Source organism: Sciurus carolinensis, chromosome 4 (genome assembly GCF_902686445.1).
Source record: "Sciurus carolinensis chromosome 4, mSciCar1.2, whole genome shotgun sequence".
Taxonomy (NCBI): domain Eukaryota; kingdom Metazoa; phylum Chordata; class Mammalia; order Rodentia; family Sciuridae; genus Sciurus; species Sciurus carolinensis.
In genome coordinates this window covers 18,191,346-18,216,898 of record NC_062216.1, presented here as the reverse complement: position 1 = coordinate 18,216,898, position 25,553 = coordinate 18,191,346, and the positions used below count along the sequence as shown (strand labels likewise).

Here is a 25,553-nt window from a genome sequence, read left to right as displayed (position 1 = left end):
CCTCTATAATAGTTTTTTGCAGACCTAACACCCCTTCCTCCTCCTTTTTCCTAAGAGGTTTTTTTCCTTATCCTCCCCACTCCCAATTCCAAAACAGGAGCTTGATTCACTCACCTCAGTAAATTGATGGAAGACATTTCCCAGTCCATTTTTGTTCCAGGTTGGGCACTGCCTAAAATGAGCCAGACTCTCCCCTGGGCTTGGACTATTCCTTTCTTGCTTCTATTGGATGTGAATAAGGGAGGATATTGACCCATTTATTCATGGTAGTCATTTTATATCCACAAGGATGCCCAGCACCAAAATAAAGCTAATACTTTGGATAGAAGATGAAAGAAATGGAAAAACTGTTGCTTATCTTTCAAGCAGTGACTCTGTCCACCCTGGAGATTTGCCATGTCAGTCTTCCCATTTTGGGAGAGAGTAAATTTTCTCATCAAATGAATAAGGTTTTCTATTACTTATAATAAAGAGAACCCTAAGTGTTCCTTTAATTTTCTTTCTCGAATATTTCCTAAATATCTATTTGAAGCTCTAAAGGTCTTTTTTTCTTGCTTCTGATCTAAATAACCCTCCTGATTTAAAAAAAATAAAATTGTCACAGTCAGCGTTTGGAATTCCCATCTGTACCATATAGGGGGAGGCGCAGACTTCTGCCAAGAAGAGGTTTCTACCTCAGTCAGCAAGCACTCCCCACGCCGAGGGAGCAGGAAATCACACCTGTGAGGGAAGGCCCTAGCTGCATGACACATTTTCGGGAGCTTCCTTGGTCATTTTCCGTTCAGGATCTTGCCTAGTTTGCTGATCAATAAACAATAACATTTTCAAACAGTTGACCTGAGGTTAGGGCTAATGCTGGGCATACAGGCGAGTAAAGTTAACTTATCGTGATGATGGAAGATCAATTATTTGTCTCATTAAACTTGCACTTTGTACGCTAGCACAGTAACTGGTCCATAACCAGAATTCTGCACTGAAATCAGATTTAACTCAGAGCCAGGTTGACCTTCTTTGACAAGGGGAGAGAATTCTATAACGGGGACGGTTCTGGGCCTTTGGCCTCCTTTTCATCCAATGTCCATGTCCTGGTCCTATTTCAATGTCTTTTTTTTTTTTCCCCCCTGCCTTTGATAGCCTCTTCTCCAATACAGGAAAATATTTTTATAGCTGTTATTCACCCTGAGAGATCTGGTTTGATCATGTAAGACCTTTTCATTTCTTGTTTTGAACAAAGGCCAGAGAAGGCGAGAGGACTCCCCAGAGATTCTTAATATAGTAACATTTTTTATATGTATTACATCACTTAAATCATTCAGTAATCAAAATATCATCCCTTAATACTCCTTGACATTTTTTCCTTCAGAAAGCAATTGTTCTAGAACTAAAAACAAGGAAAAAATAAAGGAATGAAAGAAATGAATACATCAGAAACAGACCAATATTGTTTAACTCTAAAATTTCCAGAAACTTCTGAGAGCAAAATGAATGGCCGAAAAATAGACTAAATCAAACCAAAGGCAGTGATGGATGTCCCTGCGGGCCGCACTTCATTGGGCAGCACAACCACTTTAAGAGTCAAGGCCTCTCTAAATTGCTGAGGCTGGCCTTGAACTTGCAATCCTCTTGTCTCAACCTCCTGAGTTGCTGGGATTTCAGGCATACACCACCAAACCCAGCTCAACAAAGGATTTTGTGAGTGAATGGGACTGTCCTTTCCACTGGTGGGAGTAAGGCTACCCTGACTCTCAAGTGTCACCGTAGTTGATTTCATCTGCTCCTGAGACTATTGGATAGGTCACAGCGACTTTTAGCTATTTTCTTAGATCATTTAACAATTCTCCAAACATCCACTAATAAGGGGTTAATATCCAAAATATGTAAAGAATTCAGAAACTTCAATAGCAATAATAATAAGGACAATCACCCAATCAAAAATGAGCAAATGGGCTAAGGAAATGAACAGACACTTCACAGAAGAAGATGTACAAGTAATCAACAGATATATGAACAAATGTTCAACATCCCTAGTAATAAGGGAAATGCAAATCAAAACTACCCTAAGATTTCATCTCACCCTAATTAGAATGGCGATTATCAAGAACACAAGCAACAATAGGTGTTGGCGAGGATGTGGTGAAAAAGGAACACTCATACATTGCTGGTGGGGTTGCAAATTAGTGCAGCCACTCTGGAAAGCAGTGTGGAGATTCCTCAGAAAGCTTGGAATGGAACCACCACTCCTTGGCCTATACCCAAAGGACTTAAAATCAGCATACTACAGAGATATAGCCACATCAGTGTTCATTGCTGCTCAATTCACCATAGCCAGATTGTGGAACCAACCTAGATGCCCTTCAGTTGATGAATGGATAAAGAAACTGTGGTTTATATATACAATGGAATATTACTCCGCAATGAAGAATGATAAAATTACGGCATTTGCAGGCAAATGGATGAAATTGGAGAATATCATGCTAAGTGAGATAAGCCAATCTCAAAAAACTAAAGGACGAATGATCTCGCTGATAAGCGGATGAGGACATATAATGGGGGGTGGGAGGGGTTAGCATTAGGTTTAGGGTTAGGTTTAGGGTTAGGTTTAGGGTTAGGGATAAGGAGTGTGATAAGCATGAAGGAAAGAAGGACTGTATAGAGGGAAAAGAGGGGTGGGAGGGGTGGGAGGGGTGGGGGGAAGGGAAAAAAATAATGAATCAAACATCATTGCCCTATGTAAACGTATGATTACACAAATGGTATGCCTTGACTCCATGTACAAATAGAGAAACAACATGTATCCCATTTGTATACAATAATAAAAAAATTAAAAAAAAATGAGCAAAGGACCTGAATAGACATTTCTCAAAGAAGACATACACACCGCCAACAGTTGGTAATCATGAGGGAAATGCAAGTTGAAACTATGATATATCGTGTCACCTGTTTGAATGATAAGTAGAAAAAAGACAAAAGATAGCAAGTGTTGGCAAGGGTGTGGAGAAAAGGAAATCCTGGTATGTTTCAGTGGGGATGTAAATCGATACAGTCATCATGAAAATCAGTATGGGGGTTTCTCAAATAACTAAAATTAGTACTACCATATGATCCAGCAATCCCACCGGGTATGGATCCAAAGGAAATGTAGTCAGTATGCTGAAAAGATATTTGCATTCCCATGTTTATTGCAGCATAATTCACAAAAGTCAGTATGTGGAATCAACCTTAGACTCCATCGGTGGGTGAATGGATAGAGAAAAATGTAGCATATATTACACGACAGAATACTATTTAGTCTTTAAAAAGAAGAAAACCCACCACTTGTGACAACATGAATAAACCTGGAGGGCATCATGTTAAGTAAAACATGCCAAGCTCAGACAGGCAAATGCTGCATAAGCTCACTTGAATGCAGAATCTACAAAAAGCAGGGAATAGAATGGGGGTCCAGGGCTGGAAGGCGGGGCAGCTGGGAAGCAGATCAGAGGATACAAAGCTCCAGTCAGACAGATGGAGTGAGTTCGAGAGATCCACTGTACACCATGGTGATTTCCATGGACAATAATGTATTTCAGTCTTGAAAATTGGGAAGCAAGTAGATTTTAAGGGTGCTCATCTTGAAAAAAATCAGTACAAGAGGTAATGCCTATGCTAATCATCTTGTTTTAGCCATCCTGCAATGTAAACATGTATCAAAACATATGAAGAGACAGCCAATCTAGCTCCACATCATGTACAACCACAAGAACGGGAAGTCATAGTCCATATATGGATAATATGCCAAAATACACTCTACTGTCATGTATAACTAAAAAGAATAAAAAATTTTTAAAAACATATTTTTTGCTTTATATATACACTGATAATTCTGCCAATTAAAATCAATTAATTTAAAAGTTTCAATTTTAAAAATTCTATTTTTTAACACTGCAGTTTTGACTGGGTATTACACACATGCAGAGTATATGATCACATTAACATACTAACTTGAATCCCTGTGAGTCCGTCTTCCAAAAGTTAGATTCCTACTCCCTGCCTCTTCACTACAGAATGAGGTTTAACTCTTTGTTGTGTGAAAGTCTTCTGCCATCTGACTTTGAAATGACTTTATGGAATAAGAACGGACTGAGAGAAGGGAGACCAGGGTTCCCTAGGACTGGGGCTTGTCCAACCTTCTGAGCCTTGTTTCCGTCAAGATCAGAGCCTAGTCCCATTCAGCTTAGCCTCCACCTAAAGCTGAATGAACATCATGAACAAAATAATGTCATTCATTCCATTAAGTCTACATTCTAGAGACAGAGCACATTGTCCCAGATAATTTAAATAAAAATAGAATATTAGAGCCAGGAAAAAAAAAAAAAAAAACCTTGGGGATACTTGATTCAACTCCCTTATTCTAACATGGAAGAAACAAGCTCTGTGCAGGGATGTGACCTCTTTAAAGCCCTAGAGCAGATTGTAGCCTGGCTTTCCTTCAGCATGCCATGACACCTCTCAGAAGTACCTACGTGCTAGCTGGGGCACATCAATATCCCACTCACATTTCAAGTGCACCTTTATTCTTTCATCTCTTTTGGGACTAGGGATTGAACCCAGGGGTGCTCTATCACTGAGCCACATTCCCGGCCCTTTTGTTTTGTTTGGTTATCTTGAGACGGGGCCTTGCTATATTGCGCAGGCTGGCCTGGAACTTGTGATCTTCCTTCCACAGCCTCCCAGTCTCCGGGATCGCAAATGTGTACCACCACATCCAACTCAAGTGCCACCTCTTATAGGAAGTCTTTCCAGATTTCTCCACTTGATGTTAATCTCCTTCTACTCTCTCTCTCTCTCTCAATTTCCCCAGCACTTCCATTCACTCATTCCATATTGGGTACCAACTCCTGTTAGAAATGTTGGGAATAAAATAATGAATAGGCACTCATAGTCCTACCTGCATTGGTTTTATATATAGATACACACACACACACACACACACACACACACACACACACACACACAAAATCCCAAGAGGCCACCAATTACTCTCCAAGACCTTCAGTAACCTGTAATCATCGCAGAAGTCTCTCCTTCTCTCTTCCATACCCATTGCTACTGCCTAGATTTCCGTCCATTTTATTTCACCAAGATCATTTTAACAAGCACATACCACTGTCTCTGCCTTAAACTTTGCAGGTACCAATCCATCCTCCATGCTACTCCAGAAAGATTCTGGTGAACTATCGAATTGATTATTCTTTCCCTAGGCAGTAGCATCTGCTGGGCAGGGAGACAAACTCCCTTCCCTGGGCTTTCACCCTCAGGACATGTGGCTCTGAGAGCTGACTCTAGCCCCAGGGTATCAAGTCCCTGATCCAGGCCTGGGAATCAGACTTCTCCACGCACCCAACACCACGCTTGCTGAGTGTTTGAAAGCAATCATCATGCCAGTTCACCCTTAAAGACTTCAGCATGCTTGTCCCAAGAGCAAGGACATGCTCCCACTGACTGTACTCAGTGTACCTTAAGAGTGGGGAGAGTTCTCATGAAAATTGAAGAAGTTTAGTAAAGTAGAGGAAGAGGACCAGGGGAGGTGGAAGGGGAAGGAAAGGGGAAATACTGGGGCATGATATTTGCCAAACTATTAAATCATGTGCATGTACAAATATGTAACAACAAAACCTACCAGTATACATAATTATAATGCATCAATAAAATATATAGAAAAATAGAATAAATTTTACATTAATACAATAATATTAATCTATGCTCAATTTTGCCTAAATAATCCCAATAATGTCTATCTTTTCCTGATGCTTTCAGTCAAGCTGGGCATGGTGGCATATGCTTATAATCTCAGCAACTTGGGAGGCTGAGGCAGGAGGATTGCAAGTTCAAGGCCAGCCTCAGAAACTTAGTGAGGCCCTAAGTAAATTAGGGAGACCCTGTCTCTTAGTACAAAATTTAAAAGGTCTGGGGGTGTGGCTCCTTGGTAGATCCCCCTATGTTCAATCCCCAGTTCCAAAAATAAATACATAAATAATACATACAGTCAAGTCTTCTTAAAGAACAGCCTGCATCCTGGATTTGCTTTCTCATGATTAAATTCAAACTAAATGTTTTTGGCAACTACATATGTGACATGGTGTCCCTCTCAATACTTTAGAGTAAGAAGGCACTAACATCAGCTGTTTTTTTGTTATTGTTTTTGACTGATGGTACCCTATGATTACTTGGTAAAAGCAGCATCTACCAGGTCTCTCTTTTATAAAGGTATGCTCTCCATTTGCAATTAGCTGATCATCTGTGGTATAATACTTTGAAAAACATGTGACTGCCCTGTTGCCCATCAATGTTTACTCAATGGTTTTAGCATTCATCGATGAGGTTGCTGGAGTCATTGGTTGTTGAAAAATGGCAATTTTATAATTTTCACTGTTTTCTCTGAAGCTCAGATTGCCCCAGACGTGTCCAATGGGAACCTTTTAACTGGTTTCTGTGTCCTTTTGACATATTCCATTCGTTTTTGAGCACTTCCTTCCTTCAAGCAGACACTAGGTGTTCTAGACTCACTTTGTACTTTGCCTGGGTCTGGAATCAAGCATTTTCTCTAAGAAACCCTGGTTTTGTTGCTACTGCTATTGTTATCTTTTATGGAAGAAAAGATAACAAATTAGGATCCGGATACATTGCTATTGGAATGTCATTTATTTTAGGTCCTTATAATGGACAGAATTAGGGAACATTCTAGAACATACAGATTCTATTCCCAGACATGATGGAGTATGTTAGGTATCGGATCCACCTTCACATCTCAAATAACTATATCACTGGACAAATTATAAGAAACCTAAATATAGACATTCACCGCTCTGAGGAATTGGGGCACAGTGCTTTGAAGACACTGATCCCTGAGAGAAGTGAAATGCATAAGGTAAGTCCCTTGCTCCTTGGCTCTCTGGAGGCACATTAAAGCACAAAGTGGTGAAGAGGATCCCAAACAAGCATCGTGGTCTTGCCAAGCAGAGTTCAGGAAATCGACCTGAGGAGACATGGGAGGTGATGAGGAATTAAAGGGCAGATGTACAGGAAAAGAGCTTTAGCAATCTTCACGGGAATCCTGTCAAGTGCATTGGTGGGGTCCAAGTCCCCAGGGAGGAGAGCAGTCACAACTGGGATATGGAGTGAGATCAGAGACAGGCTTCAGGATGGATACCTGGGGAACCCATACTTACCAAAGAATACAGGGCGAGAGGTGAACAGAGAGGCAAGCGCCCTGGAAGGCAGGGACAATTCAAGGGAAGAAACTGAAATTTTAACTGAATTTAAATGAATTAAAAGTGAAATCCTACCTGGTTCCATGGCACACACCTATAATCCCAGCTTCTACAGAGGTTGAGGCAGGAGGATCACAAGTTCAAGCCTGGGAAACCTAGCAAGATCCTGTCTGAATGTCTCAAAGTAAAAAACAGAAAGGGCTGAGGATGCAGCTCAGGGGTAGAATGCCCTTGGGTTTGATCCCTAGTAACACACACACACACACACACACACGGCAAGATATGAAAGATCACAAGAACACTCCAGATCTTTAGAGCTAGTTTTACTTGCATAACCCTCTGCCCTTGCTGTTACCTTTCTGGATAAAGAAAATTATTTCTTTGTTTAAAGACAATGAAGAACTGATGACTTTTAAGGGACCCATGTTCTTATCCTAATTAAAGGGTTTAGAAAGAAAGAAATAATAGAAATTAAAAAGCGGAATTTCATACTGATCTGCTACTATACATAGATTATAAATAATTATATATACAATATGACATATACCTCATCTCATGTATGTATATATGTATTTATACATATATACATAATTGTATATATATATATATATGTGTATATATATACACACACACACAGATATAATTTTGTTTGAATGTTTATAGCTGCTTCATCCCAAACTCAGTCTATTCACTGTGGCATTTATGGGCATATTGATCACCTATCTATGGGCATATTGTAAGTGTAAATGAGACAACGTACATGCAGGTGTTTTGAGAGGTATCGGGTGCCTGTCTCTGGGGACTACCAAGCCAGGCATTGTAAACTCTGCAAGCACCAGCTTACTCATTACTTAGGACCATCCTGGGAGGTACTGTTTATACCTACTGCAGAGGTAAGAAGACTGAGGGTCAGAGAATCTGAAAGCTTTGTCTTAAAACCTTCCTGGTTGGTGGTTGAATGGAATGCAAATCCCATCGTATACCTACTATCCATGAGGCCCCAGCAAAGTAAAAAAGCAAAAACTCTCTCAAAGTCACTAAAACATTTCTGAAAAGAAAATAGTTCCCTAACATAAAGGAGCTTGTAGCCAAGCAGCAGCATCAAAGGAGTGAGGAAGAAGAGCTGAGCCCAATGGTGTGGGTTAAGAATAACTCAATAGACAACTTGGCAAAAAAACTTAACACAAGAAAAGTTTTCCACTGAACTTAATAAATTACCACTGACCCAAATAACTTTGCAGAACTATTTGCCAGCAGGAACCTAGTGATCCTGTTTTACATCACCAAGATAGGGGACTTTCAGACTCAGCTGAGTTTGCTTGTATTGAAGATCTGGTATCACTTCAAGTACTCTATTGGACATGATTACTATTACATTCAAGTGGATTATAGACTTTCTGAGGACAGGAAAAACATCCCTCATGGTTCTTTTTAAAACAATTTTATTACCAGTGAAGAAGCAATGCCAGCATCCAACTTAATGAGCAGAGATCAAGTTTTTTCAATATCTGGTCTCATCCTGAACATTTGTTTTTGATTGTCCAGCATCCATTCCATCTCATTGTAACAATTTCATGATATTTCTTGGAACCATATCTTCCTGTTTGCAGTCCAGATGATTTGGATAGTGTGACCCAGTCTTGAGTTTCATGGGTACACATGTAATTTAGATTTCATCAATCAACAAAATCCATGTCCTTGATCAAAACCATTGGTTCAGGAATGGTTGTGGGGCCCAAGTTGGTCCATTGTTAACCCTAGAAGTTTTCTTTACTGAGGTGCTTTAGCTTTGTAGAATGAAAAACTCAAACCAAAAAGGCCTACCATGTTGAATGAGCCACTTCAAGATTAAAACCAGAGCAGAGGAAAGCAGAGCCAAAAGAAGCAGAGACCTGAATCCTGATGACATTTGTGCCCCTGGATCCAACTGTGTCTGAAGCTAGTAAATTCCCTTGACTTTTCAGTTAGGTGAACCAAAAAATACCCTTTTTTGCTTATGCTAAAAAATAATAATAATAATTCAATAGAATATTAAGTATGGCCAGTGAGGCCAGAAAAAAGTCACAGAGCCCATGGGTAACCAATGACTCAGCCTCTTCTTGAAGTCTCACAGGACTCATGAATCTTTACCCCAAATGAATTTCTTGTTGTTCCCTTAATGCAGGCAACTTGTGATTCTGTTTATTTTTCTAACAAATCCAAAGCACTGGGGAGTGGGTAACTTTTAAGTTTTATATTCTTTCTTTATACTTCTAAAGTGAACCTGAATTAAAACATTTTTGTCAAATAGGTTCCCCTTCCACAAAGGAGCAGTGTTAAATTCAGAATGTTCCAGGCATCAGCCTATATTCATATAAATCCAAATTTCAGGTAGAGATGATACCATTAAAATGGAAATTGTGTAAGTCTGCATGCTTTGGTAACTTGTTTTGTGAAATTTAAATAGATTTCCAGAAACAGTCAAGCACTGGGGATATGAAGTTATTGTTTAAATCTGAGATTGAAAAAAAAAAAAAAAAAAAAAGACGCCCACTTTCAAAAGCAAAAGAACTATGAAAAACCTTGTATCTTGAAAGATGAATATGAATCAGAAGAATGAGACAATCTCACCCCTGAGGGGGCGGAAAGGGCTTTTCCTTTCAGGGCTGCAGATGAAACATTTAAAAATAAGATTTCAAAGCTCCAATCCTCTTACCGGGCTTTGAATGACTCAGAATTGAATTTATTAGTTTGACAAATTGGTTTTTACAGATGTCTTGATTTGAAAACCAAATAAACTGTTTAGCAGGTAACCTCACAGAGGCCACTGACTGGCCAGAGCACCCCTTCCACCATTTGTTTATACAGATGATAAAGGCCGCAGGAGAGGCGGCTCCACCGTCCCTCAGCACACAACCCTTATCCGACAGGGAGGGACTGACCCTGCTACTTTCCACTGCAAAAGCCCTTACTGAAGCAGCACGTCCTGTATCTCCCAATGGAAGGCAAGAACGAAGGACCGTAATAGAGACTGTGAGATGGGGTCTCAGCCAGAACTGCAGGTCAGAACCCAAAGACTGGATTGATCGACTATGTAATTCTGAAGCTGTCATTTCTCTCATCCTTCACTTTTCCAGGAAGCAGAAGAGAAAAGCCAGGGTACACTTGGGCTCTGAAGTCTGGCATCACTGGACCTGAATCCTGTCTCTTCCACAGGGCCGGCTGGGTGGCCCCTCTGAGCCTCAGTTTCCCTATCTGTGAAAATGGGATAACAACATTACCTCAGTCAGGATTCTCCAGAGAAGCAGAACCAAGGGGAGATTGTCAGAGACTAATTAGTCAGGAATTTGCTGTCAAGTTCAAAATCTGCAGGTGGAGACCCCAGAGAACCAAAATAACAGGTCAAGTCCAAAGGCAGTCTGCCATAAAACATGGAAGAAGAAATGGTTCAGATGAAGGCCGACTTTGGAGAATTCTCTTTTGTCCTATTCAGGCCCTATTGGACGAGACCCACCCACTTTACAGAGGGCAATCTGCTTGCCTCAAAGCCTACCAATTTCATTGTCAATCTCATCTACAACTTTACACCAACACCCAGAACGCTGGCCAAGCATCCAGGCAGCCATGATGACACAAAAAATTAACCATCGCACTCACATGCGCCTCACAGAAGTCCTAGGCAATGGGTGAATTTGTGATGCACATCTCCCAGGCTCTCCGGATAAATAACCCTTACCATGATCCCTCCATGTGTCAATGACACAGCCAGGAGTCACTTTGATTCCCCTGCTCTCAAGATATTCCCAAAGAAATCCCTTCTCCTCAATATCCCCCTCTGAAGATATTCACTTACTGGTACTTGTTAAGAAAACTAAACTTATTCAGCCAAGTAAACTGACAGAGCACATTCATGTCACTTTCTGATAGATCCACCATGATGTCACTTCTCAGGTGCACAAAAATCATATAATATCCTATCCCCGCAGAGCTTCCTACTTAAAAGATTTTCTTCTTCCATAAGTACTCTCTTTTCTAAGCAGCCTCTCTGTTTCCTAGATTGAGGGAAAGGGGAAAAGGAGGTAGAGAGGATGGAAAGAAGGGAGAAAATATGAAAACAAAAGAAATAGCTAACCAAGATAACTATAGCAATAACACAGGCAACAAAATCATCAGTTTTCTCTAGATTAATCCTAAAACTCATAAGCCCGAAGTCCAGGACCCTGGGTAATAATTCTGAGAGTCTGTTTTCAGCAGCCAGGCAATCTGACTCACTTGTGGTTGATGGGTGGACAGATAGCATGGCTATTAGAAGATCCAGCAGCCGTTGCACATTCTGGTCACTGTGGGAGCTGTAGTAAACCTTGTCCTTCACACCTATGCTATTCCCTAACATAATGGGCTTCTGCAGCCCTACCAACTTGTTCTAATGGGTATGGTCACTCTTTGCAGCCTTTCCAAAGCATGGAGGCTTTGGGATGACTCTCTACAGTTATCAGAGTTGCCTCATGTACTCCTTCCCTGCCATGAGACACTTGAGGTCAAATTACCATCTATGATCATACTGCCATATTCCTTCTCATCTGAAAAAGAATTGCAAGCCTTGGTTAGAAATACTTACAATCCAGTTGTACCATATGGCTTCCATTGACTATTGGAAGAGACCTCAGTGGTATATCTCTGAGCTCAACACCCTGCTTCCTGTAGAAAACCCTCCTATAAATTCCTAATCAGGTAATTATTCAACACATCTACCCCATTGCAATTGGGGAAAGCCAAGTAGTCTATGTCATGGTCACCTCTCAAGGGCTACCTCCCAGGGTCTTCCCAGCCCCAGCCCCACAAGGCAGATTTAGGTCTTCACCCATTCACAGTGGAAGTCACAATGAACTTAATAACCAATGTCAAATGGATTATAAGAGCAAGGAAAGTTAGAAAAATAATAAATTAGGTTCTTCCCTTAATTTATAGGTTGGTATTTATAATGGTAACAAGCCTTTGAAAACAAACTCTCAGAATCAATTTTAATTTTAAATATGAACATGCACATGAGTGAATGTGTGTGTGTATAGTGTAAGAAAAATTGCTAATGTTCTTACACCGTGGTTTTTTAAGGTAGAATTATCTGACCTTTAAATCAACAAATATTTATGGATAAATATCTAATAAAAGTTTTTAAAAATCAAAGTACTTCATACATGTTGATGAAGCTCATGTCAACTATATATATATTTGGTGAAAAAAATCCAGTTCATTCATGTAACAGTCAGGGGGATTTCCCTTTAGACAAGTAATTATAATCAAATATCTAAGAAGTAGGTAACTCAAAATGAAAAATGATAAAGAGGGACTCATGGGGGTAGTAAATATCCCCTCTATGCTAATTATGTCACCGTCATCAAAGACTCTAAATATTTTTAAAAGATTAATGAGTGCTTGCTTTAGCAGCACATATACTAAAATTGGAATGATACAGAGAAGATTAGCATGAGTCCTGCACAAGGAAGACATGCAAATTCATGAAGGGTCCATATTTTTGAGAGAGATTAGTAGAAAGATTATTGGAAAGGAGGAGAGGGGAGAACAGGGATAGGTGAGGATGGATATGATCCAAGTGTGCTGTTTGCACGTACCCAATGAAACCCAGTGTTCTGTATAACTAACATACACATACAAAAAGATAAAACAGAACCAAAAAACCAACAAAAATAATGATTAGTGAAAAAAAATTTAAACTATCTAATCTTAACTGAATTTGAAAACTCAGTTCTTTAAAGAAATTAAATTTTAAGTCCATTTAGAATTTTCCAGAAAAATCTAAATGCTCCTTCTTCCTACCAGGCTGATTAGGCATTAAGTAACAGAGATCTAAGATTGTCTCCTGTCACCTAACTGGAATAGTTTCACTAAGTCACAGGTGAAATTAGGCAGAGATAGTCACTAAGCCAAGACAGGAAAAATGGAGGAAGTCATAGGAAAGGCACCCCACCCTCTAAGCTGATAACCAGCCATCCTCTAAAGAGGATTGTGTGCTAAGAATCTAAAATAACTGGTAGAACACAATATAAAGAAATAAAGCTTATTACAAAATGTAAATAAAGGCTACCACCATCAACCTCACTCAAAACATAAGCAATCACACACGCGTTCATGTGCTTTGATTTCTGGATTTTAAAAAGCCAGAAGGGTTTAACATTAAATTGCAAATGTCAGTTTTTAATGCTTTTCCCATGAAATTAAAACATTTATTGTCTCCAGTAGGACTCATTCTTTTCCATCGCACAAATGTAGGAGAGACTTGGCACAAATGCCAAGCAGTCAGAGGTCTCATTAGAGATTCCTAGTCGGTAGGGGAGGCCTTGCTCCAGGAAGTTTAAACACAAGTTTCAATTCAGCAAATATTTTAGAGGCATTATTTTAGATTTGTTTTCATCCACTATAAAAATCAGTTCCACAAACACTGAATTTTTCAGCTACCAACTTCTCCAACAGACCAGTTTTAAAGAGCAAAAGAATAGAAAGTTCTGCCTTCAATTCATTTTAATTAAAAAGGGAAAAGCATTGAATTATAGAGAAAATTAAGATGGGGGTCACTTTTTAAAAGAATCTGATGTTGAATTCATTGTATTTAATGCATGGCTTGGAAACTTTTTTTATTTTTTCTAATCAGTTATACATAACAGTAGAATGCATTTTGACACATTATACATAAATGGAGTTTAACTTCTCATTCTTCTGGTTGTATATGATGTAGGGTTACAAAGGTTGTGTAATCACATATGCACATAGGGTAATAATGTCTGATTCATTCTATCATTCCTAACCCCATACCCCCTTCCCTTCCTTCACTCCCTTCTGTCTAATCCAAAGTACCTCTATTCTTTCCTAGTGCCACCCCAACCACCTGGTAAATTACCATCCACATATCAGAGAACAGATATCAGACATTGATGTGACTGTATCACTCTAGTGTGCTGATTTTAAGTTCTTTGGATATAAACCTAGGCATGGAATAACTGGGTCAAAGGATGGTTCCATTCCAAGTTTTCTGAGGAATCTCCATACTGCCTTCCACAGTGGTTGCACCAATTTGCAGTCCCACCAGCAAGGTATGAGTGTACCTTTTCCCCCAGATCCTCACCAACATTTATTGTTGCTTGTATTCTTGATGGTTGAGTGGAGTGAGATGTAATCTCAGTGTAGTTTTGATTTGCATTTCTCTAATTGCTAGATATTGAACATTTTTTCGTGTATTTGTTGATTGATAGTATTTCCTCTTCTGTGAAGTGTCTTTTCAGTTCCTTAGCCCATTTATTGATTGGGTTATTTATTTTTTTGGTGTTAAGTGTTTTGAGTTCTTTACATATCCTGGAGATTAATGCTCTGAGTGCATGTGGTAAAGATTTTCTCCCATTCTGTAGGATCTCTCTTCATGTTATTGATAGTTTCCTTTTCTGAGAAGAAGCTTTTTAGTTTGATTCCATCCCATTTATTGATTCTCGATTTTACTTCTATGGTTTGCAAACATTTTTGATCCATGCAAGGCCTCAGACTTAAATGTTAACTCATTCTTTATTGTTCACTAATCCCATTCCTTTCCCAGTTTTTGCTTTATCAAAGCTCTGTTGGGGCTGGGGAGATAGCTCAGTTGGTAAAGTGCTTGTCTTACAAGCACAGGGCACTGGGTTCGATCCCCAGCACCACAAAAAAAAAAAGCTCTGTTGTTTCTAATCATTGCAATAGATTTCAGAATTGACGTTCCACTGTGTCACACTTTCCATCTCCATTATCCCACCATGGTAAATAAGACAGGTTGCTGGTTCCAATGTCCACAGAATGCTGGAATGAGCATTTGTTTTTTATTTCATTTCACAGACAACTCTAAAAGTTTTGGGAGGCATAGGGCTGTTGGAAGAGACAGACACATACTTGATTTAACTCACTTGAGCCAGATGGTTCTCCAGGATGTGGCGCTAGGCTATACACCCACCTGCAGTACCTGGAGTTTCTTATTCCTTCATAGTTGGTGGAAACCAACTGAAGTTTCCATATATATATATATAAAAACCTCTTATTTGTGCTATTCTGATGAGTGTAACCCGGTATTTCATTTAATTTTGTTCTCTCCAATTCCCAGTGGATTTGAACATCTCTTAATAGAAGTGGTGGTAATTTAAGTTTCTTCTATTATAAATTGCCTGTTCAGTTCTCTTGCCCTTTTGGTGACTGGATTCTCCAATTTGATTTATGAGAGCTATTTCTATATTATAATATTCTTTTCAGTTTTAGACATAGGTATTATCTTTCATCAAGTTGCTATCTGTTAACTTTGTCTACAGCATCGATCATGGAATGCAAATCCTTGATTTTGATTTAATTGAGTCAAACCCACAGCCACAATTCTTCACATAAATTCTTCACATTAACTTGCATTTTGCTTTTTGGTCTTATTTTTAAAAATCCTTCCACATGCTCAAGTCATAAGTCCATTTTTCTATGGTTGTTCCCATTACTTTTTAATTTTATTTTTACACATTTTCACAAGTGAGTGACCTGTAATTTGCTTGATGGTGAGGTTGCTTCTATTTTTCCATTATAATAGATATCATTGCAATCCACGTCTTTATGCCTCTAGAGCAGATGTTTTTAACATTAATGTATCTGATAGGGTCCAATTAGGAGACAGTAATTGGAACAGAAAGAACTGAACACGGAAGATTATTCACTTACAACAGGGTGATAAAAGATAAAAGATAAGAGACAAAAGAAAAGTCTCAAGAATCCACTAAGTATGAGAGTTGATACCCCAAGAAAGACCAAACACGAATGTGAGCCTCCCTCCCAGCGGTGGGTTTTGAAGTGTGGCTGTGGTTCACTGGATAATGGAGTAAGTCGTTACTTGTGCTGCTCCAGAGCCAAGCCACAGCCAGCAGGTCCAGGCTGGTGAGCAGAAAACCACAGCAGAGCACTAAGAAGCTTGCTGGTGGCTGGGTGCCATTATGTGTCTTGCAAGCTGGCAGCGGCACCATTGAGAAACACACAAGAAGGAGCCCGGCACCCTCACACCAGGAAGAGAAGCTCCCTCTTCCCAGAATGTGCCTCCAGTGCCCTCTTAAAGACAAAGCTCAATAGTGTACCAGCTGGGTAACGAGAGACCTTCACAGAATTCAACTCCAGGAACACAAACAGGGAAATGAATGGTGGATTTGGAGCAGAAAAACCGTAAATTGGTAGCTGGCACAATGAGCATCCATTCATTCAACCTCTGACAATTACAGCCCAACTGTTGAGTCTACTTTTTCAGTCCATGTACTTCAATGAGCACAGACTCCCTAAGTAAGATGATTCGTGCTGGGATGATGTGCCTCAGGCAGAGTCTCATTTGTTGACTTATCTGTCTGTCTGTCTGTAATCTAGCAATGTAAGCCTTTACTGAATCCAAAGATGGCAAGTCATCTGTTCTTTTGAGCTGGAAGTGAGGATGTGTCTTTTGCTGCTGGGGGCAGCACCTAGAGCCTTAAAATGACATGCATGCAGTGGAAAGCACTATTTATAGCTGCAGAGCACCTGCGTCTTGAGGAGCTGGGTTAAGCCTTAGAGGCAGCCCCCTGTGAACTCTTCAGTTATGTGAACCAATAAATTCCCACTTTTCTTTTCTTTATCCAGTTGGACTAGGTTATTATATTTGCTGTCACTGGCAACAGAAATAGTCCTGACTTGTTGGGAGCAGTGGTGCATGCCTATAATCCAGCCACTTGGGAGTCCGAGGCCAGAGGATGAGAAGTTCGAGGTCAGCCTGGGCAATGCTACAAGACCCTGTCTCAAAATTAAAAATAAAAAGGGATGGGGATGTAACTAAGTAGTTCAGTGCTTGCCTAGTATGCATGAGGCCCTTGGTTCAATCCTTACCAGTACCAAAAAAAGAAGAAGAAAATTCTCCCAACTGAAAGTTTCTCAAGTTGTCATCCATATGAGGTATTTTTAATAGGTTTAGTCACAATTTTTCCTAGTAATGATTAGATATAGTCTCTTAAGTAGATCTTCATCAATATTGACTATAGCCACATATAAGTTATTACTAACTTGATGACATATTAATTCACTCAGAAAATATTTCTTAAGTGTCTGATATATGCTGCACACTCTGTTAGGCACTGGGAGTTGAGGAGTAAACAAGATTGATGCATTTCATATTTTTCTGGAGCTCATGGTCCAGTAGGGGTTATGGAAAAGCACACAGCTAATAATAACACAGAATGAACCCCCTTGGGGATGTCCTAGTGCTTATGCCAACAGGGAGGAGGAGAAGGGGCACTTGATCCAGACTGAGGTGTGAGGTTGAGAGAGAAGCTGAAACACTTTCTGGAAACGATAACATCTAGATTGAGAATCTGGAGATGCATTTTACTTCTTTAACATACACTAGGACATCTCCTACCATGTTGTCAGTACTACTCTAAGCACCTTACAAAGAGGAACACACTCAGTCTTTTTAACAATCCTAAGTGGTAGGTGATATAATTATCTTCACTTTACAGATCAGAAAACCAAGGCATGGAAAAATTAAGTGGCTTACCCTAGATCAGATGGTTAAGTCATGATTTAAACCAAGGAAGTCTGGAATTGAGAGTTCAAGCTTTTAATCACTTCCTCATGCTATCTTTCTGATGAGGATGAGAGGTATTCAATAATTGGTAAACTACAGAGAGGAAGAATAGGAAGCATGACAGCCTGGTGACAAAAGAGTTGACATTGCTGGGGAGTTGGAAGAAAGGCAATAAGGCTGGACCTAGGATGTGGTAGGAGGAGTGAGAAATGTGGACTTCATCCTAGGGACAAGGGTATTATGGATTAGCTATGAGGTGTCCCCCACAAGCTCATGTGTAAGACAATGCAAAAAAGTTTACAGGTGAAATGATTTGGTTATGAGAACCTTAACCTACCTGACAGGGATTAACTGGGTGGTAACTTTGGGCAGGTAGGGTGTAGCTGGAGAAGCTGGATCGATTGGGTCATGCCATTGAGGTTTATATTTTGTTGGTGATGAGGGGAATCTGGTACCATGTCCTGAGCCACTTTGCTCTGCCACGCCCTTCTGCCATGATGTTCTGCCTCACCTGGGGCCAGCCAGGTGGAGCCAGGGGTGGAATGGTCCAGCCAAGGAATGGAGCCAGCCATCTGTGGACTGAGACCTCTGAAACCATGAGCCCCAAATAAACTCCACCTCTAAAATTGTTCTTGTGAGATCTTTTGGTCACAGAAATGAAAAAGCCGACTAAATCAAGGTACCATACAAAAGTTTCATGGAAGGGATCAACATGATTTCTGCTTAATATCTCTCTGGACATTGCAAAAGGAAAGGGGGTGTTCTGTTAGGGGCAACTGTGATAATCCAGGAGTTTTTGTTTTCCTGGGCTGTCATAACAAAATAGCATAGACTGGAGAATTCCAGATCAAGGCACCAGCAGATGTGGCTGCAGGTGAGGGCTCTCTTCCTGGCTTGCAGATGACTGCCTTTATACTCCGCCATCATACAATACAGAGAGGGCAAATGAGCTCTTCATTGTCTCTTCTTACAAGGGTACTAATCCCATCACAATGGTCCTACCCTTCTGAACTCAACTAATTCTAATTCCCTCCCAAAGGCCCCACCTCTAAGTAACCAGGGTTAGGGCAACAAAGTATGAATTTGGAGTGGACACAACATTCAGTCCATAACACCAGTTAGAGATTCTCATGGACCTGGATGTGGGTTTTTGAGTCATGGGAATAAGGCGACATGGTGACATTTGAGACATATTTAGGAAGTCAACTTAACAAGTGAATGGTTTGATTTATTCCTCAGGGAGACCAAGAATTTTGATCCCTAGAGTATCTTGCACTATTTACTAAGGTGAGGAATGCAGGAGGATGAACAGGTTCATGACTTCTGGTTTTGATCATTTGATTTTGAATAACCTATAGGAAATTCTAGCAGGAAGGTGAGTACACCTGAGGTTGAGAACAACTCATCTAGAAATTAAGAGTCATCTTATTACCTCATGGCTCACAAGCCAAGGGAAACTTCAGCAATCAAAGGGTAAGCAGGAAATCACCTACTGAATTATTATTGAATAAAAAGGAAAATGGTCCAAGATAATAATAAAACTGATTAAGGCATGATCAGATAAAGAGGAACTTATGAAAGAGACTGAATAAATGAGGCTAGAGGTGGGAAGAAAGGGTAAATGAGGAAGCATCTGTTCTGTGCCTTTTCTCACTTTAGAGCTATGGTCCTAACATTCCTTAAGTCTGGGTCAAATCCCACTGGAAAACCTAACAAATTAGGTATTCACAATTGGCAATTAATTTCTTTTTAAAATTTGTTCTTATTAGTTATATGTAACAGTAGAATGTATTTTATTATACATAAATGTAGCATAACTTTTCATTCTTCTGGTTGTACATGATGCAGAATTACATTGGTTGTACATGATGTAGAATTACATGTAATCATATATGCACATAGGAGAGTAATGTCTGATTCATTCTACTATCTTTCCTATTCCCATTCCCCCTCCCTTCTGAATACTATTCAGTCATATAGAGAGATGAATTTATGGTATTTGACACTAAATGAATGGAACTGGAGACTATCGTGCTAAGTGAAATAAGCCAATCCCCAAAACCAAAGGCTGAATGTTCTCTGATATGTGGATGCTAACACACCATTGTGCCCCCCATTGGGGGGCACGTGGTTAGGAGAGAATAGAACTACTTTGGTAGTAGTTTCACAATAAGAAGCTCATTGTTGACCTGAAAAGAGCAACTTCAGTAAGGAATAAAGAGGAATAGGCGAGACACACATCACATTCTTTCGAAGAGTGAATAAAGGGTAAGAAAGTGGAAACAAGAAGTTAAAATTTTCTTTAGAAATTTCCTGGAAATGAAGGAGGACAAAGCTGAAGGCAGACTTGAGTTTGAAAGGCAGTTTAGAAAAAAAGAAAAGTACATATTTAAAAGTTAAAAGGAAAGAGCCAGGGGAAAGAAGGTTGGATTTATAAGAGAGAAAGGAGACAATCAATTGATAAGGTCCCTGAGAAGATAGGGCCAGAAGGGATCCAGCACAGAGATAGAAGGACGTATCTCCAATAGCAGCAAGAACTTGACTTCCATTATAAAAGAAGGAAAAGAGAAGGGGTAGGGAAGAAAAGATGTCTGGTTTGGGGAAGAGGAGATGGAAGATGTCTGATGGTTCCTATTTTGTGTGTGTGAACATGGAGGCAAATTGATAGGCAAGTTGGTAGGATGGGGGATTAGAGGTATGTGGAGTATTCCTTGTGAAATATGGAAGAACGGATTCCAGAAATTAAGAAGCTACTCAGAGGGCCCAATTGTGGTTAGGCTCATGGTTATGAAGAGGTACAGAGCCTTAAGGTGAGGAATTTTCTCTCAGTCCTGGTCAGCTTTGGCACTCCTGGGTACCTAGGGCAGAGGGATGAGTCTGGAGGATCCCAAAAGACCAGATGCAGTCATCTGGTGTTTCCAATCAGAGGAAACACCATCCAGGTAGGATCGTCTTTCCTCAGAGAGACATCCTCTCCTTCCAACCTGCAATGCCACTCAAAAGTCTCTAACATGGAGGGACAGAGACAGTTACTTGGCTCTTTTAGGTCCCTTCCCAGCTTTGTTTATAAATTCATCAGGAATAGATAATTCAATTTGTTTTATATTTCTTTCTGGTAAGATATTATCTCCTTTAAATTAGAATCTCACTGGAAACCAATTTTTTTTAATTGTCTGTGAAAAAATGTCAGACATTTGACTTGGAAGAAAGTGAGAAAACTGAAGTATATTTACTTTAAACACTTTTGCAGTGATGTCCTCCCATACATTTAGGGAAAGAAATATCTATATTGTGTATCAGTGGGGAAAATATGGATGTTAACCTTTTTGAATCTCCTACCTTCTTCTTGCCTAATAAACTTTTTCTCCACCCATAACCCACTAGCCACTTACGTTCCTCATAAAGCATCAGGTTGCATACAAGTAAGAAGTATAACTGACCTTTATTGTTTCCCTTTGACATAATGTTTTTATTTTCTACTCAGTCACTGCACACTATACATCTCTTATTATTCAATAAAATGTTATTGACTTACTATTTAAAAAGAGTCCAATCACAGAGACAAGTGGTGAAGAAGCAAGAAAGGAATTTATTACTCAGTGTGGCCATACTGGGAAGAAAAGAGGACCTGCATCCTAAGCCCCGCCTTCAGGTTACAGATAGGAGAGTAAGGCTGGTCTAGGGCAAGGACAATAATGGGGAGTAAGAAACAGGCGTAGTCAAGCAATATAGTGTGATTGATCATTTTCTCAAGTCAGATTCTCAAGGACATGTTGGTTCCAGGGGAACCATACTTCTTGAGGGGACAATTCCATTCCTACCATGAGATGATTGCTCCCACTTGGGGGAAACAGACTTCATTCCCATCATGGAATAATTTCCCCCGTTTATGGGACAACTTCAGTTCCCACCAAGGGATGATCTATCTATAAGACTCACTGTTCCTGGAATCCTGAAAATAATTTTAGTTACTCTTATCTTGGCGTCTTCAGCCTTAAAGGCAGGGACAAGAAAGAGGTTGGGTAAATTCCGGGCTAATCAACCTTGTAGTACCAATTTTTTCTTCAACAGATATTTCCTAATGATTAACAGGAATCTGACCCAAAAGTTTAAGATAGCATAGCAAGCAGCTGCAGGCCCAAGGGACAGTCAGTACTTTTAGTAAAAGCAGGCTTTGAGTCTCTATTACAGTGCAAACATGGAGAAAAACAGGAAAAGTGTGGCTGATGCTTTTGTTAGATTTTCTACTCATTGGTCATTTTCTAAGAGCTCCATCATCCACCTCAGTGAGATTGTTTTTTAATTATTTTTTTGCTTTCACAGACTGCATTTTGATTCAATGCACACAAATGGGGTACATGATTTCATTTCTATGGTTGTGCACAATGTAGATTCATACCATTCATGTGATCATACAAGTACATAGGGTAATGATGACTGTCTCATTCCACCATTTTTCATACCCCTCTCCCTCTCATTTCCCTCTACGTAACCTAAAGTTCCTCCATTCTTCTCTCACCCCCACTCCCCAAACCCCATTATATATCATCCTCCACTTATCAGGGAAAACATTTGGCCTTTGGTTTTTTTGGGATTGGCTTATTTCACTTAGCATGATATTTTCCAATTCCATCCATTTATCTGCAAATGATTTTTTAAATTAATTAGCATTAATTCTATCCTTTAATTTTATTCTTTTTTGTTGTTGTTTTGTTTTCTTTCTCTGTTCTTGAGTAACATTCCTGATAACCAGGATATCCTATGAATTATTTTTCCTATGGATGCTGTGATGAATTACTATGAATTTTGTAATAAACACACAAAAACAACACAAATTTATATTCTTACACTAATGGAGGTCAGAAATCTGACATTAGTTTCACTGACCCTAAATCAAGGTTTTAGCAAGGTCCTGCCACTCATTCCAAAATCTCTAGGGAAGAATCTCTTTCCTTGCCTCTTCTAGCATTTTAGGGCTGGGTCCTTCCATTCCTTGGTTCATGCATTCCCTTACACATTCTTTACTTCCTGGATTATGGGCCCCTCCTTACTAATCAAAGGAGGCACAGCACTCCACTTTAGTGGCCACATTGCTGTCTTCTTCTGTCTAATCAGATCCCTCCTGCCTCTTTCTAGGAGATCCTTCAGATTGGATTTAGGACCCATCTCAACAGACCAGTGTAATTTTTGCCATCTCAAAATCCTTAACTTGGTCACATCTGCAAGCCTCTTGTATAATTAAGGTAAGAGGCACAGGTTTCAGAGGTTAAGAGGTGTATACTTCAGAGGGCCATTATCCAGCCTACCACATCTGGTGTCCCATGCTAGAACTACAAATTCTCCGTGGCACTCAAAAATGTCTGAAAATACTGCAGGTCACAGAAAACAGCTACTGAAGAGGATAGATGACGCTCTGAAGTGCACCTGTGGGGGATGAGGGGCAGACCAAACTGAAACGTAGATTCTAAGCAAGTGGATTAGGTATAAAGCTTGACTTCTGGGAATTTGTTCTGAAGTGGTTATTGACCAAGAACAAAATCAACCTAGAGGAGAACAAATAAAATGATATTCGTTTATTTGTGGCTACTTAGAATTGCAATCCAGGAAAACACGATTTTAAGCAATCTTGAAAATGTGCTCCAAGGTTTTACAAGATGGCAGTTGTATTTATGGCTTTAAACCACAAAGGGATTGGAAATTATATCACTTGTTAGAAATCATGATTGGTGCTGGAAAAAAATTAAGATATCTTCTTTAAAAAAGAAGTTAAGATGTCCCGTAAGAAAGGTATTTGGAACTGGGCACGATGGTGCACACCTGTAATCCCAGCAACTTGGAGGTGCAGGCAGGAGGATCGCAAGTTCAAGGCCTACCTCAGAAACTTAGTAAGACACTGTCTCAAAATAGAAACCGAAACAGTCTGGGGATGTGGCTCAGGGGTTAAGCACCCCTCGTACCAAATTCCTGGCATCAAAAAATAAAAATAAAAAAATAAAATTTACTGTTGATCTCAGTCTCTGTTTAGTTTTTCAGAAGGGGTGGATCCATTGTCCACAAAATCCGCAGAGGGTAACAAATACTATTTCAGAAATCTGATTTGACCCAGTCCTGAGGTCAGCTTTGACATTGGGTAAGGAGAAGGGCAGTTCAAATGGTCAGCTGCAGATGTGTCTGAGATCTGATTAACAGTGGCCTCCCAACTCCATTTAAGTACCCCATACCGAGGGTACTCCATTTTGAATGTTTTCCCTTAATAGAGCAAACAGAAAATAAAAGAATTATTTTGCAGGTGGAAGAGTGAGATTGAAAAATGAAGACACTGAAACACAGGAGGGAAACCCGTTACCTCCCTCCCTCCGGTAAAGAAAACCACACCCCAGCTTTGTACCCCCCAGTGCCTCTGAACACAGTCATGGCTCATCTGTGTCATCCCTGCCAAAGCTTTGCTCCTGGTTATTATCCCAGACCTGCTTAAGGAATTTGTTAACCTTAACAAATAAGATTTTTATACTTCTGTGTTTCATCACCTTTGACTGTCCGTCATGAAACTAGCCATTTTCCAGGACAAAGAAGGTCCTTGACTGGCATCACCACACGGTGCCTCTGAACCAATTTCAGCTTCTTCCATGTCACAGTGCCCCTGATGTTGCCCAGTTCAGTTCTGCACGAGCATTCACCAAGGGCGTTTTGACAGCACAATGCAAACTCAAGCATTACAAGAAACCTTTTCCAGGCATTGGAAGGGCTGGAAATGAAAATTATTTTGATTTAGAAATCTTGACATCATTTCTTCAAAAAGTATCTGCTTTATGTTAAATGACTTACAGAGCAGAGAGGGTTGGAGAGTTGCCAGGACCTATACCCCTTCCTGTTGTTCTATTCCTAGATATTAGGAATTAGAATACCCTTACCATTCTCAGTTTATATCCAAAAAGTTAGATGCAATAATGAGGATATCATAATCAACAGTAACTTTCATATCCCAATCAACGGTACCAATGACATAAGCTTATCTCATACGTAGATGCGTGGAGATGTGGGTGTCTGCATGGGAACCAGCATGGGCTAGTCCTGGCCTTAGCATGATATGGTGCCATGTTGATAAACAAATTTTCCCCAGAGGGACTTCGCTTTCCTTGGTCATAAAGTGGTTAACTTGCATTCGATGATTTTAGTGATTTCTCTTTCCTATGCACTGCTGTATAATTTTACCCAGATGTCAGGAGACATTAAAGACAATCACTTAAGGACCTGGAAAATTTTTACCTTGGATTAATAGAAAAGGTATCATCTATCAGACAGCTCCACATAGACATCTGAGTCTTACCTTTTATTTGCATTAATCAATTTGAGTAAAATGAGCATTCAGGTATCTCTGCAGTTACAGACTAAGCATATTTCTATTTTAAACCCTTTTATGTTGAAAGTGTCTAAACCTTTACTATGTTTATAATCAAATCCCCCTAAAGAAATTAACAAGGGCTGGGATGTAGCTTAGAGGTAGAGTACTTGCCTAGCTTGATCCCCAACTCCACAGGAGGAGGAGAAAGAGGAGGAGGAGGAGAAGAGGAAAGAAAGGAGAGAAACAAATAAAATATTTTCTCATGAGAGGCTTGAACCAGTCTCCCTCCCTCCTTAACATTCTAAGAATACCCAAGACAGCGCGCATCCTTTCTTTCCTCTGGTAAAGCTGACAGGAGTGCCAATTCCCATTCCTATAA

At 39.9% G+C, this 25,553-nt stretch overlaps 1 non-coding gene across 1 annotated transcript; it reads left to right on the top strand.

Moving 5' to 3' along the window:
* Positions 1-12,658: 12,658 nt before the first annotated feature.
* On the top strand, positions 12,659-12,764 carry LOC124984180 (U6 spliceosomal RNA). The gene has a single exon (XR_007108634.1). It is a non-coding gene; the product is annotated as a U6 spliceosomal RNA (small nuclear RNA).
* The last annotated feature ends 12,789 nt before the right edge of the window (positions 12,765-25,553 follow it).